The sequence below is a fragment of the Talpa europaea genome (genome assembly GCF_964194135.1).
Source record: "Talpa europaea genome assembly, chromosome: 6".
NCBI lineage: Eukaryota > Metazoa > Chordata > Mammalia > Eulipotyphla > Talpidae > Talpa > Talpa europaea.
In genome coordinates, this window is record NC_140072.1 from 16,639,882 (window position 1) to 16,654,984 (window position 15,103).

Below are 15,103 nucleotides of genomic sequence, written 5' to 3' on the forward strand. Positions count from 1 at the left end.
AGTTGTTCATATAACAGGACTTTTCATGTCTCTGTCACCTTGGCAATACTTTTGCCTCAAGCATCTGCCCAACAATTCCATGTGTTTGTAACATTCTCTGTGCACCTACACATCATGTGGACAGTCCCCAACTTCACGAAGTCATGATACCTATGTAAACGGGGGGCAGGAGGGAACACTCTACTGCAGCATACAAGAACATTCACCTGTTGTAACCTCCCACCCACTAAGTCACGGCCAGAGTAATTTACCACCTAAGCAGAACAAACACATTGGCCTCACTGTTGTCGCACCTTCAGTAGGACCTGATCACAGGTGTCACATAGTGCAACGTGCTGTGCTCTGAGCCCCAGCCCAGGCTCCCATTGTTACACTTAATCCTCAGACAACTCTGTGAAGTAGTCACCATCTTCATTTTACAGCTTCATTTTACAACTTGGGCAGAGAGATGCTAAGGACCTCACCCCGAATCATCTGACCAATTACGGATAGAGCCAGTTTTGCCAGATTCAAAATTTATGCTGTTACCTACTGCATTATTAACAACTGCATTATTACCCACTGCATTATTACCCACTGCATTATTCTGCCTTTCGCATATTTTATAGGACAACTGTCCAGCGGAATTTCTGGTGGCAGTGGTGACATATTGTCTCTCTATCCACAAATGCTGTGAGATAAAGCATCATTTTTTTTCCCTCCCGTGCTGCAATCCCACATCCCACTCAGCCACTCTGCAAAGAGATTCCCTGAATAGAGCCTGCGGGGAAGTAAGATGGTCTTCATTATTTAAACATTCCCTCGAAGGTTGCTCTCAGGGCTATATGATAAGGCTCGCAGAACAGACTGCTCCCGGGAGAGCCTGGCCATGTGTACTGACATTGCGGGCACTGCCCTGGCTATGAAGATGGCAGAGAGAAAGGAATATTTACTTCCTTCAGCATTTCAAAATGATAGTGCTGGGTCACACGAGCATTGTCCAGAACCTCAGCGTGGATCTCGTGGGGAGAGTACCTGGCCCACCTGGAACCTCGGCCCTCTCATTCCCTGCCATGCCTGGGGCATGCCAGTCCCTAAAACAGGCACGCTCTGTTCTGCTCATAACCTTTGGAAAGAAACAGTTCCTTGACAGCATTTGCAAATCATGTTTTGTTTTTCTCTTCCAGAATAATTTGCACGGTAGAAATTCTTCCATATGTCAAAGTTGGTCTCATCATTGTGCTTGGAGGGGGGAGGCAGTGAAGAAGGCCATAGTTAAGGAGCTAGTTTAAACCAGAGAATGTATAAATATTGTAATAGCATCCTCTTGGCACAATGCTCAAGAACTTTCTGTTCCTGCAGGTTTCACCTCATTTCTAGAGTATAGATGATTTTGCATTAAACATCAGGTTCTGACATGAAAAATATGGCAATACAACCGAAATATAGCTTAATATCCTGAATTTTGATAATACTAACACCTTAACTGTTATTGCACATTATGCCTATGTGAGCTGACTGATTCTCAGTGACACAGTGAGGATGCAAGCAGGAGTGTCTCCTCACTGTTTAAACAAGCAGGTTTCGGACATTTTCTATCCACTGCACTTTACTGCGGGCCCCTGGAGGGAAGAACTGGAGTGTATTAGGGACCCCCAGTGAGTGATAGTGATGTGGTGGTGGGCGATGGACCTGTGGCATGAAGTGACAACGGGGCCTGCCTTGCCTTCCCTGGGCCTCGCAGACCTAGCACAGCAGGGGCTTGTAAGGTCCATATGCAGACCGCTATGAACCCCTACACCTCATTGCAGCTTCTTTCTCTGTGACGGTAGAACAAGGCAGGGTTCCGCAAGACACAAGGTTATGTTCAGGAGAAGAGGCTTCTTTTCCTCCTGTTGCCCCTCTAGGAAACTGCAAATGTCTGCCTCCTCCTAGGCTTAGTATCTGAGCTGGTCAAAGTCAGTTGTTAGTCTCACTAGGTATGGAAAGGGAGGATGGAGGTTGCACATAAATAAATTATGACCGGCACACAAATATGCAATGGAAATACCTCATCCTCTACAATGTCCCCACTTTGTTATCATAATTTTACATGTTTTAAATGTTCCTAAAAGAATTTATCCTGAAGTAGTTCATGTCACACATGTCAAAGACAGAGTCCAAGCAGGACAGAAACCTTTACACCTGTCTGTCCTGCCTGGACACCCATAGCCCTGTGCTTCCTGATCCTTCCCAGCTCCCTCACTCCTGGCCTGGGGCTGCTATCACAGGCATTCATGACTCTAAGGCCCATGCTTATGCTCAGTAAGGTTACCATAACGCCCAAAGCTGCTATGTGCTGGCACCCCTATAATCCCCAAAACCTTCACACAGTAACACCACCCATGCTCCTACCTGGCGAGGGTGACAGCCACCTGACTCCGCCCCCCGCACAGTCTCAGCTAATTATTCCACCAGAGCTCAGTGGTACTAAAGCATTGTTTTCTCCCTGTAGTGTCAGCAAGGCACAGAGCAGGTTTTCTATGATCTGAGCAGACGGGAAAGGGAGGAGTCCTGGAGCCCGTGGTGGTTTTTCCAGGCTTTTAATGATGTTTCTACACTATTTGTAGTGAGGAAACCAGCTGCAGGGCAGGCAGGGGGGCCGGGGCCCAGGAGGCTGGCGGACTCTTTCTGGCTCTCTGGCCTTCTCTTATGGTCTCTTCTCTAGTCTCTACTGCACTGTCCTCTGTCTCCTCCCGCCCTCTACTGCTGTGCTCTGTTCTCTGTGCTGCTCTTTTCTGCTCTGCTCACCGCCCTTACAGGTGCTCAGTCTCTCGCTGAGGTGCACCCACTTACACACGCCCACACCCGCCTCTAGGTGCCATCATCAGACACGGTGTTAGACCACAGGTGTAGATCACTGGAGGGCAGGAAAAACCTGATCACTTCCATTTACCTTACACTTCCTAATGCTCTACTTTTTTCCTTACCTTACTTGCACAAAGCTACTATTGCACAACCCCGCTGCCACCACCAAGGCCTCGTCCAGGCTGGTCAATTAAATTGCACAGTAATTCTCAGGCTCTCGAATGTATCATAGTTTACTCAGGACACAGTTTATTAGCACAGCTTCACAGCTGACTTCGTTTTGGTCCACTGGATCGCAGCGCTGGATGCATTAGAATCACCTGGAGAGCTTTAAAACTATATTGATGCTTGGACCTCACAATCAAGAGATGCTGATTTACTTGGTCTGGAGAAGGACCCAAGCATTGCTATGCTTATCAAGTGATTTTAATGTGCATCCAGGGTTGAGATGGACTGCTTTATGTCTCCACCTATGTGCTAGGCATGGGTGGTACTTATCCACTTAACAGGACACATAAAACACACACAAGTTAACAGGATACTGATTCAATTTAATGAAGTATGTTTGTAACATTTCTTTTTTTTTTTTTTTAGAGGCATGTTTTACTTATTTATTTGTTTGTTTGTTTGTTTTGTTTATACATGCACTGGGTACAGTCAGAAGTGCGGGAGGGTGAGAGAATTCACCAGAGCCAGAGCGGGGAGCAGAGCAGGCAGAAGAACCGAAGTACACTGCTGAGGGGAGCAGCGGGCGGCAGGAGAGGTCTGCGCACCATGTGGGACCCTCCTCCCGTGGCCCGGGAGCAGCCGGGGATCGAACCGGCGACACAGAGGCTGCGGGCAGCTTCGCAACCCAGCGCTCAACCACTGCGCCACCGGGGAGGCCCTGTAACATTTCTTATAGCACTGAAGAGCTGCCCTCCTAGTGCTTGTGGTGTGAGTGCCCAGGGGACAGAAAGCAGGGTACTTCTTCCAACACTCATTCCAGAGTCTCTGCAATTCCAGAACTCTGAAATCTAAGTAAATACAACTAAAAGAGGCCAGAAAAAAAAACCTAGAAGTCCATCAAGGAACAAGGTAATGAATTATCTTCCTTCTACTGTGATGATGAAGAGCTCCCTGCAGGCCAATGGCATCTTTCTCTTACACTGAAGAATTGTCTTCTTAACAAATCCTAGAAATCTGACTGTGGAACTGAGGCTATAAGATAGGGGGGAGAGGAGAGGAGTCAGGGGGTAAACAAAAAAGGGAGGGGGTACAATGGACTATGGTGAAGAACTGAGGGTCCCTTGGTGATGGGTGAGGTGACATGCAGCTAACAAGGTGTGATCCTATATTTCTGAGTCTCATACAGTGTTGTAAACCAATGTTACCTCAATACAAAAAAATTTAATTAAAAAAACAAAACGCTGTCTTCTACCATCTGTTCTCAGTGAATGAGGTACCCCAGATGTGGTCATACAACTAGTCAGAAGTGAACTTGGGGCCTCCCCTGGTGGCGCAGCGGTTGAGCACTGGGCTGCAAGGCTGCCCACAGCCTCTGCAGCGCTAGTTCGTTCCCCGGCCGCCAGCGAGGGTCCCACCAAAAAAAAAAAAAAAAAAAAAAAAAAAAAAAAAGTGAACTTGGAGCACCTCCATGGATTTGCCTGGCTTTTACTGCCTATTCTGATCACTGTGGTGGCCCAAGGATATAACAGGGAAACCTCCCTAGCAGGTTCACTGACTGGTATGTTCACTCTCAGTGCTAAGAAGTGGCTGGGAGCTTCATGGTGAAAAGTGTGAATTCTGAACTCCTAAGTGATATGACTCTTTGAATTCAGCTCCAATACCTCCTTGCTGTGTCAACTAGAGATAGTTACAACAACCTAGCTCATAGAATTCATTTAATGATTAAATGAAGTTAATTCACGTAAAGCTACTTAGCATGATACCAAGATAAATCATTAATATTTGCTAATAGGGCACATAAAACGTTTCACTTTGTATAACTTTAGATATCATTTAGGGGATAAGAAAAAGCAGAGAGGGTCATGTGAATACATCCTAACAATGATTTTCACTGTTAATTTTTTTAAATAAATAATCAAAGGATTCTTGACAAAAAAGAAAAGTAATGGAGGTATCATATTCCCAGACTTCAAACTATACTACAGGGTATAGCAATCAAAACAGTGTGGTATTGGAATAAAATAGACAACAGACCAATGGAAAAGAATTGAGAGCCCAGGAATAAATCCACATTTATATGAATAGTTAATTTATGAAAAAGAAGTCAAACGCATATAATAAAGAAAAGTCTCATGGGACAAATGGTGCTAGAAAAACTGGACAGCCACATGCAGAAAAATGACATAAGACACTCTCACACTATATACAAAAATGAACTCAAAATGGATTAAAGACTTGGACAAAGACTAGAAACCAGAAAATATGTAGAAGATAACACAGGTAAATCTTTACAACGGTGACTTCAGGGATGTGTCTGGGGATTCAGTTTCAACAAAAGGAAATAAATGAAGCGACATCAAGTTAAAAAGCTTCTGTACAGTGAAAGAAACTTCATCAAAGGCAGAATCATCCTACTAAATGGGAGAAAATGTTTGCACATCATACACCTGACAAGGGGCTAATATCCAAGATCTACAAAGAACTCATACAACTCAGTAAAACAAAAACAAAGAACCCAACAAAAAATGAGCAGAGGTACTAAACAGACACTTTTCCAAAGAAGACATACCGATGCCATGGCTGACAGGCACATGAAAAATACTCAACATCACTTAACATGGAAATGCAAATAAAAACTACATTGAGATACCACCTCAATCTGGGGAGAACAGCACTTATCAAGGAAACCAGAAGCAAGTTTTGGCAAGAATGTGGAGAAAAAGGAGCCCCTGAACACTGTTGGTGGGAATGTAGAATGTAGGAGGTCCATACTGTTTTATTAAAATATTAAATATAGATCTACCATAAGAGCTAGCAATTCCAGTCCTATGTATCTACCCAAAGAAAACAAAATCACCAATTCGAAGAGATAGATGCACTTCTATGTTCACTGCACCATGAACAATATTTACAATAGTCAAGCTATGGAAAAATCTAAATGCCCACTTCTTAATCCAGTGGATTAAGAAGGTATGGTACATATGCACAATGGAATACTACTCAGCTATTACAGAAAAATGAACTTCAGCCATTTCCAACAATTTAAATGGAACTAGAGGGGATTATGCTAAATAAGCCAAAAGAGGAAAGAAAAATACTGGATGTTTTTACTCATACATGGAATACAGAGGGGGAAAAGGAACTGACAAAAGTAAGCCAAAATAAACCTTACAAATCTGACTGCAGAATTACGGCTGCTAGAGAGGAAGGAATCGTAGGGAAGGGAACAAAGCAAGAAGAGGGTCCAATGGCCTTAGGCAAAGGACTGTAGGTGCCTTGCTGGTGGAGATGATGTGATAATAGGCATCTGAGGAGGGGTAACTCCTCTCCCTAAGTCATATACTGTTTTAAACCAATGTTACCTCAAGATAGACAGATAGAGAGGAAGGGAGGGAGGGAGGGAGAGAGAGAGGAAGAGATTTGGAAGTGGAAACAGGGAGAGTCCTTGAGGAAGGAAAAACTGAGGGAAAATAATGGTTTTCTGTTCCTCACCCAAACACCTCCCTCTTGTGAGTAATGAAGAAAGTTCTTTCTCCAGGATTCAACAGAAATCAACTGCTCTTTTCATGCTCCCTCCTCATGAAGACTGAGGGATGAAAAAGGGAAGATTCTGAAGCAAACGATTCCCAAATGACCTGACTGAAGAGAACATCGCTCGTGGCCCCACGCCGTGATCTGATGCCCACTGCAGCCAGGACCATAAAGAAACGTTGATTCTGTCCTTTAAACAGCAGAGTAAAGTCGCTTTTCTGTTCCACAAGGAAGTTCCCGAGTGTTTATGTGCCAGGACAGCAGAGTCAGCCCCCGACGGCTCTGAATCAGCTCTACCCAAACCTCCTAATGTCCTTTGCTTTACTTGTAGCTGAACAATACTCGGGGAAGAGAAATTCACTCTCACCTTTGGTAAATAAAAAGGGGAAAAAAATCGATAAAATAATTCCCAATCTGTTTCTTACAACGTGATGCCCCACTGATCAGAATGAGTCAGGAACAAACGTATTAGCTCTGAAAGAAACAGCTTTTAGAAATAAGATTTGATCTAGTCGGCTGAGCAATCATTATGCTTGAAATTCTCTGTGCCATATTTGCCAGTCAATAGACACACGGGGGTAAAGACCACAGGGACGGCTTCTTTCATCTGGCACCAGCTCCCAGACCGTGCCTATAATTGCTAGGAAGATCATCAAGCCATCCAGTGACTGCAGGGAAAAGCTTAATTCTCACCAAAATGAAGCAACAACTAGGTTCTAACAAAATAATACAGTTCCCCTTAGGACCCAGCTCTTCATTTGAGCTTCTCAAGTTGGAAATGCTATCTTTTACTAAAAATTGGAATCAGCGTTCAGTTCCCCTAGCCCCTGCCTTATGCAGCCCTATTCGTCAAAGATGCTGAGGCCCACTCCGGACCGTCCCAGCACTAATAAGGTGAGAGCAGGACAGGTGTCTCCCTGCTCCCACTGGACAAGGTCAGATGAGTCCTGTTAACACAGGGCCTTTGTGTCCTCCTCCAGAATGACTCTATTACCAACCTAACTGTAAGAATGCCTTTCTCTAGAGACCCCATTGTGTCCAACTCACTGGATTGAGAGTCTTTTGGATTTTAACAAGACAGCTCCCTCAGGAGTCTGTGTGTAATTAGTGAGTCCAATCCCAGAGCATCTCACCACCAAGCCTGCCTGCATTATGAGAAATATCTGGGTTGGGTTTTTTTATTTGTATGTTTATTTGTTTGTTCCACCCCAAAAAACTTAATCTCAGATTAAATATTTGAACTGCAATCCATATCGCCTTGGGCAACTCACCAAATAAAGGATGCAGGCTGTACAGATGTGTGCTCACAGGCAAGTCAATTTTCCAGTGTCAGCATCAAATCTGCATCTTACGTTTTACTCAGTATAGTGTGTACAGTGGACAACCTGCCAGGATCTCTCCTAACACAGCCGCCAACCCCTGTGAGTGTTGGTTGCTAGTGTTCACAGCTGCCCCCTTTAGTCCACTTGCCACTAGCATGGGGGAGGCCACAGCCAGTGACAGTTGACATGGGGTACAAAATGTTGGCCCCTTCATCTCAAGGCGCGACGGCCCATGTGGGGCCATTTCCACTCAGAGCATCTCCTGGGCTCAAGCTGGCGTCCAGCTGAGACTGCATCCTACATGTTTTCCTCTGTCATGTCCTGTTCCCCTTACTCCTCAAGAACCTATCACCCAAAACCCACACCTAACTCAGCTCTGCTTCTAGGGAACCAAACACAAGGTCACCATGATCTGCATGGAAAGTGGACTGAAGCAGGTGAAGAATGACAGCAGGGAAGAATGACAGGGGGTAGGAAATACTGGCTCTTTTCCAATCTACTCTGAAATCCCATGATTCTCTGAGTAGGATCCTGCTGGTAGTCATAACAAGCTCATTAACTCTGCTCCATATGTTAGAACAGACATAGGTCAAACTGGCACAGTAAGTTGTTTAATCCATTGGGACTGGTGGTCAGAGAAATAATAAATAGAGCAAAAAACTGAAGCTTTAATTTACTAGGCAGCCAGGCTGGAAAAACAGATCATCTTTTGGTTTTTTCAATGGGAATTTAAAATAAAATTCCTATGGGGATTCAAAGATAGGTCTCTTGACTTAGTATGGTATTGCTTACTCATAGATTATCTGGGAATTGTTTGTAATCCCAAATCACCCACCCTCTGTCCTCAACACACTTTCCCCTGGTGTCAACAGAATTTAAATGGAGCTGGTCCAGAGTCTGGGGTGACATCAAGATGCACCCAAAAGCAGATTGATCTCAGGATTAACTGTAACCCTAATCAACATGGGAATTAATTTTTTTTTCTTTTGGAATTCAAAGCTCATTGTAAGAATTTTTTCTATGTTCATTTTTTATGATAACCTTTAAAAATATATCTATCTAAATTTACTCTATTTCCTGGGCAGCCACTGATACGCGATTTCAATGTTAGTCTCATAACTAGGTGTTAATCATATGGACACCAAGTGGTTACCCAGAACTACAAGTGCTTAACATTTAATGAAGGACCTCTTAAGCTGGAAATGTGCAGATATATCCTCCGGGACCTGTGAATTTTCAAATTTGAGAAACAATGAACAATAAATTTGTTTCTAAACACCTACAAATTCCTATCTATAAAATGGGGGTACCACCAACATCAGAAAGTATTTTGATTCTTAAATGAGGTGATAAAATCAACCCTTGAACAAAGCAGGGGTTAGGGACACATCTTCCCAGCAATAAAATATCTTCTCATAACTCATATCCAAGGGCTCTGCATCTGCTGTGGGTTGAATCCATGAATGCCAAACCCTCACACTCATGTATAACGGACCTTTCAGTTCAAAACTGTGTTGTTCAAAGGCCAAGTTTACATGTAAAACTCTTTTTTTGCTTTGCAGAGAGGAAAGCACTATAAAAAATACAAATGTGGTTGATAGTATGTGGGATTGTCATTGCAACTGAGACACTGTGTTTAGGACAATAAAGCTCTACAGTCTCCATACCACTGAAATGCATCCTGTCCCATGAAGCAGAGTCTCCAAGCTCTCCATGGTCCCTGGCTGCCTCCTCTCTGCTTTCCACTCTGACACAGACCCTGAATTCTTGCATCCTATGCCCTGCTTTTACCACCCTCCATGAGTGCCTTGCACTCTGAACCCTACGTATTCCCATACACTGTTTCTGCTGTCTGTAATTCTTACTCCCCAGCCCATCTTTCCAGCTTATTGCTCTCTTGTTCATCCATTCAACAAATATTTATTGAGCACCTAGGCACTGAGACTAAGTTCCTGCCCTCTCACACTTACCATTCCCATTGAGTTAGTAACTGTCTCTCAGCCCTTATATGCACTTGAACTCTAGTCTATCTTGTCTGTTCAGGTAGATGGTGAGTCTTGAGTGTAATAACTATGTCTTTCATTTGCAGAGATGAGCACATCATAATTATGATAGCTAATGTTCACTGCCTGTTTAAGAAGTGGCTGGCACAGTTCTAAATACTTCGAACGCATTCTCACAAAGACCATATGAGATGGGTATTATTATCAACCCAGGTTGAAGATGAGGAAACTGAGGCACAGATAAATTAGAAGTAACTTGCCTAAGGTTACAGTTTTGGTTAGGGGTGGAGGTGTAATTTGAATGCAGGCAGCCCCTGCTTTATCACTGTACCCCTAGCTTCACAGTTAGGAGACACTATGGATATCTGAGGGTGTGAGAAAGGCAAGAAGGGCACAGGGAGGAGTCATTCACTCAGTGGGTAACAGTATAAGGAGGTGCTTTTTATCCGGGTGCCCAGCATTGGAATGAGCCTGAAAGAAGAGTTTTCTATCTAGAGTTCTATGTCTAGTCCTATCTCCTTTGTCCCTTCCCTCCCTAAACTTAAGCTATCTGGGGATTATCCAGTCAATTAGAATATGCTTTAATTAATGTCATTGTTCCAGCTTGTCTGTGTTCTTTCAAGCCCCAAAAGACAACCTCATGAATGAAGAGAGGGTTGGGGACTCCGAGCGTGCAGTCTCCTTCCTGTCAGTTAACCTTGCATCCTCATGATGTAGAACACAGTTTGGGAAGCAATGTGAAGACAGGCGGCAAGGCTGGATGGAGCCCCAGAGACCTGGCAGCAGCAAATTCAAAAGCCTGTGAGGGCGAACAGCTCAGAGAAATGTGGACACAGGCAGGGCATCAGAGGGGAGGGACATGCCTGGCGCTGTCCAATGAACTCACACCGCCTGGTGACTTGCTTTTCATGTGGAACAGATGGTAAACATGGCAGATTGAACCCCTGTGTTCATCTTTACTTCCTTTTCCATCGCCACAAAAGTGACAGTGAATATTTTTTAAGTGTGAATCCACAGGGGCAAAGAGGATGAGAGCAGACAAAAGAGAGTCAGGACATCTTGGAAGATAGAAGTGAGAGTTGACTTAGTAATACAGAGAGAGCTGAAGACTAAGCATGAGAAAGGGAAATCCTCAAGAAGCAAACAAATCGGCACCTCAGAACCAGAGAAAATTTTTAGATTTGAAGGAGCAGGAAACTCCAATGGTTAGGATAAGGGGTAGGGCTGAAAATAAGAAAACTGAAAACAGCTAAGACCCCCACCCTCGAGTAACCAAGTCACTACAATCTCCTTACTCAGGGAAAAGACTGGAGGTCTTGTCATTGTTTTTAGCACAACTGGAGGGGCTCTCTCTTGAACATAGCAGCCTTATCAGAAAACAAGGGTAAGGTGCACTAGTGGGAACAGTGGTGTTAAGTGAAACCGTACATGTCAAAAAGGGAGATCCAATCTGGGGGGGGTTGCAGGCTTTTAAAATCCCAATTGCGAAAGATTTGTTGGAAGTAACCACTGACTTTGTGTCCAGTGATCTTACCAAATTGACTAATAATTTGACTCCCATATCTGTAGAATCTTTTGAAGCTTCTGTGTGTACATCATGTCATCTGCAAATAATGAGTTTTATTTCTTCTTCTCCATTCATTTTGCTATTGTTCTGGACTGACATCCTTGGCTAGCATTGCTGTACAATGTTGGAGGAAAGTGGGGCATCACTGAAAGAAGAGTTTTCTATCTAGTCGTCTGTGTCTATTCCCATCTCCTTTATCCCTTCCCTCCCTAAACTTAAACTACCTGTAGATTATCCAATCAGTTAGAATATCCTTTCTAATCTTATTGGGAAAACTGTTAAAATGTTATCATTAATCACATTTACTGTAAATTTGTATTATTTTTAGTAAATTCCTATTATCAAAATAGGGAATTTTCCTTCTACTCCTAGCCAGCAAAGAGATTTTGGTGGTTTTTTTTTTTTTTTTCAAATAATGAATGGATACTGAAATTTATCAAATGTTGTACTTAATCTATTGAACTTTTATGACTTTTTTCCATTATTGTGTTAATTTGGTAAACTGCATGACTATTTTTTAGTCAACCTTGATTGCTATAAATCTGACTTGGTCATGATATATTATCTTTTCCATGTATTACTGGGCCAGTTTTCTATCTTGTTGGGATTTCTGTATCATGACCTGAGATTGAGCAATAGTTTTCCTTTCTTGGAATGGTCTGTCATAGATTTGGGTGTGTTAGTCAGCATCTCTGAGCTTCTACTTCTATTTTTTATAAGAATGAAGACAATTTACCATAATGTACAATGAATAAAGTTGTTAAGAGGATTGAGTGAAATCACTTAGCCCATTTCCTGGCACACAGAAGGTACTCAGAAAATATTTACTGAATAACTGGAATGAACTTTGGCTCTCACCAGGTAAAATTTGAGAATAAAATGTTCTCAAAACAATCCCAAGACTAAACCAATGACAATCACAAGTCTCATTTCTAAAATCAATAAGCAGGATTTGAGGCACAATAATCTAACTCCTATAGCTTCAGCGGATGTTCAGACCCATATTTAAGGTTAAGGGTCCAGTAGAAACAAACTTGAGACCAAGAACAGGAGAGAGGAGCTAAAACCTCCAAGATAGGGGCCTCTGGTGGTGCAAGGGGTTAAGTCTCAGCACTATGAAGCTGTCTGCAACCACTGCAACATGAGTGATATCTTGGCCAGGGAGCTACCTACAGGGCGCAACAGATCTCTCCTGTCCTGCCCACTGTTCCCCTCAGCAGTGTATTTCAGTCGGTCTGCCTGTTCTGTTCTCCACTCTGTTTCTGGTGCATCCCCTCACCCCCCACACCTCTGGCCTGTACCCCAGTGTAAAGGCAGGACAGGACACAGTGCAGGTTTTCTGATCCCATGCAGACCGGGTAAAGGAGGAGTCAGAGTCCTCAGTAGTTTTGCAGGTTTTTTATTGGGGTTCACCAGGCATATGGCAGGCAGGGGTGCTGGCTGGGGGGCCTGCCAGCCTCCCAGCCCCCCAGCAAGTCTTCACTCTATCTGGGCTCTCTAGCGTTCGTTCTGCTGCTTCTTGGCTTCTCTTTCGGCTTCTGCTTCGGCTTCTACTGCTGCTGCTGGCGTCCCCGTGACGCCGCCCTTAAAAGTACAGTCTTAGCTCAGCTGAATCCCATCTACCTATGCCCACACCCTATTCCAGGTGCCCGCCATCAGGCATGCATTCAGGACAAGGATCCATCATCTATCCTGATGGCAGAAGGGCAGAAAAGCCTGATATTTTCTTTACCCTACACCCAGTTATTGTATGCATAAATAAATAAATCTTAAAAAAAAAAAACCAGGATACCCACTGTCGCACTCCCCAGAATACTTTCCACCACCATATCTGTAAAAAGTGGACGGTAAGAAGCAGCCTGAGCAGCCAAGCATGAGAATGCCCTCTACTAGCTCTGTGACCTCCACTGACCTCCACGTAATCTAGCCTTTCTGGAACACAGTTCCCTCTTCTGGCAAAGAAGTAACAATAACCACTACCCTAGCTGTTTCACTGGGTTGTTTTAAGAATGAAATAGAAGGGCTTCTAAAAAGTTAAAACCAGTTACATGAAAATATAAGGCATTGTTATTATATTTTTATTACCGATAATATGCTAAGTGCTTTGTATTGATTATATCAGTTAACACATAAATAAGCCGATGAGATAGGAACAGATCTCAGGCACAGTATGATTAAGCAAATTGCCCAAGGCCCTACAGTCAGTGAGTAGTACAGCAGGCTGTGAATCCTGATAGTCTGACACCAGAGCCTGTGCCTTTAGCCTCTTATTATAGACTCAGAAAAATGCCAGCCTTCCACTCAAAAAAAAAAAAAAATTCATGTTGTGATAAGATCAGTAATAAGGTGTTAAGATTCAACATCATTTAACAGAAGAACATCTATTAAGAAGAGAAAAGAAAAATGCTTCCATTTATAACCATCCCTTTTCCCTTGTGAGAATAATTTCTTTTCTCTTTCATTAAAAAAAAAAAAGAGAGAGAGAAACAGCACTGTCACAGGAGATGTTTCATCCCATAAAGCTCCAGCTAATCAAAAGTTTCCTTGGCCAATTGCCCCAGCTGTGCAAGTGAAAGACATTAAGACTTTAGGGAACTCACCGTTCTCCTATTAATGTAATCTTAAATCGTTCTAACATTTCATTGACTCTGAGATTGCTCTCCAACCTGCAGTAGCTTCTGCCTCTGGACCTTTTTTGTCAGGTCTCCCTGTCTCTTTGCAGAGTCTGTAAATAGCCACTGGGCTTCTCAGACACATCATCTCTGGACACACCTGAGACAGGCAAGCTAGTCCAAGTCTCACTTTAGAGACAGACACTGTGACAGGAAGCTTTCCAGCCGGTGACACGGGGAGCCAGCCTTGCTCAGCCCCCTCCCACTCCTAGGTTTGGGGCTTTGGTCCCATCAACACCACCCACTGCCAATCTGGTAAGGTGAGCCCACACTGGGGGAAGTATGTGACAACAGCAGGACACTGCTTCGCATTAGGAATGACGTGTGACCCGGCCGCTGAAGGATGTCAGAAAGATCAGCGTGTGGGACTCGGCATCTTTGTCTCTCATGCAGAAATCTAGGAATGTGTAATGCTGTCCTGGCGTTGGTTTGCTGTTGTTTAGTCTCTCTTTCCCTCTTGACTTCCCTTGACTTAAAATCTTTTTTATCTTTTTGGTTAAAAAATAAAGACCTTGGGCCTCCCTGGTGGCACAAGGGGTTAAGCACCCACTATGAAGCAATCCTCAGCTTCTGCAGCACGAGTTCAATACCCTGCTGGCCAGGGAGCAGCCCACATGGTGCAGCAGACCTCTCCTGTCTCGCCCGCTGCTCCCCTCAGTAGTGTATTTCACTCAGTCTGACTGTTCTGTTCCCCACTCTGTCTCTGGTGAATCCTCTCACCAACCCCCACATCTCTGGCCTGTACCCCAGCTCTTGTATGCATAAATAAATAAATCTTTGAAAAAAATAAAAAATAAAGACCTTGTTCCATCTCCCCCGCAGATGCCTCCCCTGCCGGAACCAGAGGCGGACCTTTGCCGAGCCTTCCTTCTGCACCCCCCTACCCTACGCAGCATCCCCCCAAAACTCCCACCTTCTCCATTCCCAACCACCTATGACTGAGGTCGGATGAGATGGGCACTTGTTTCCCACACCAGGACTTCCTGAGCCGGATCCCTGCCTCCTCTTCCTCCT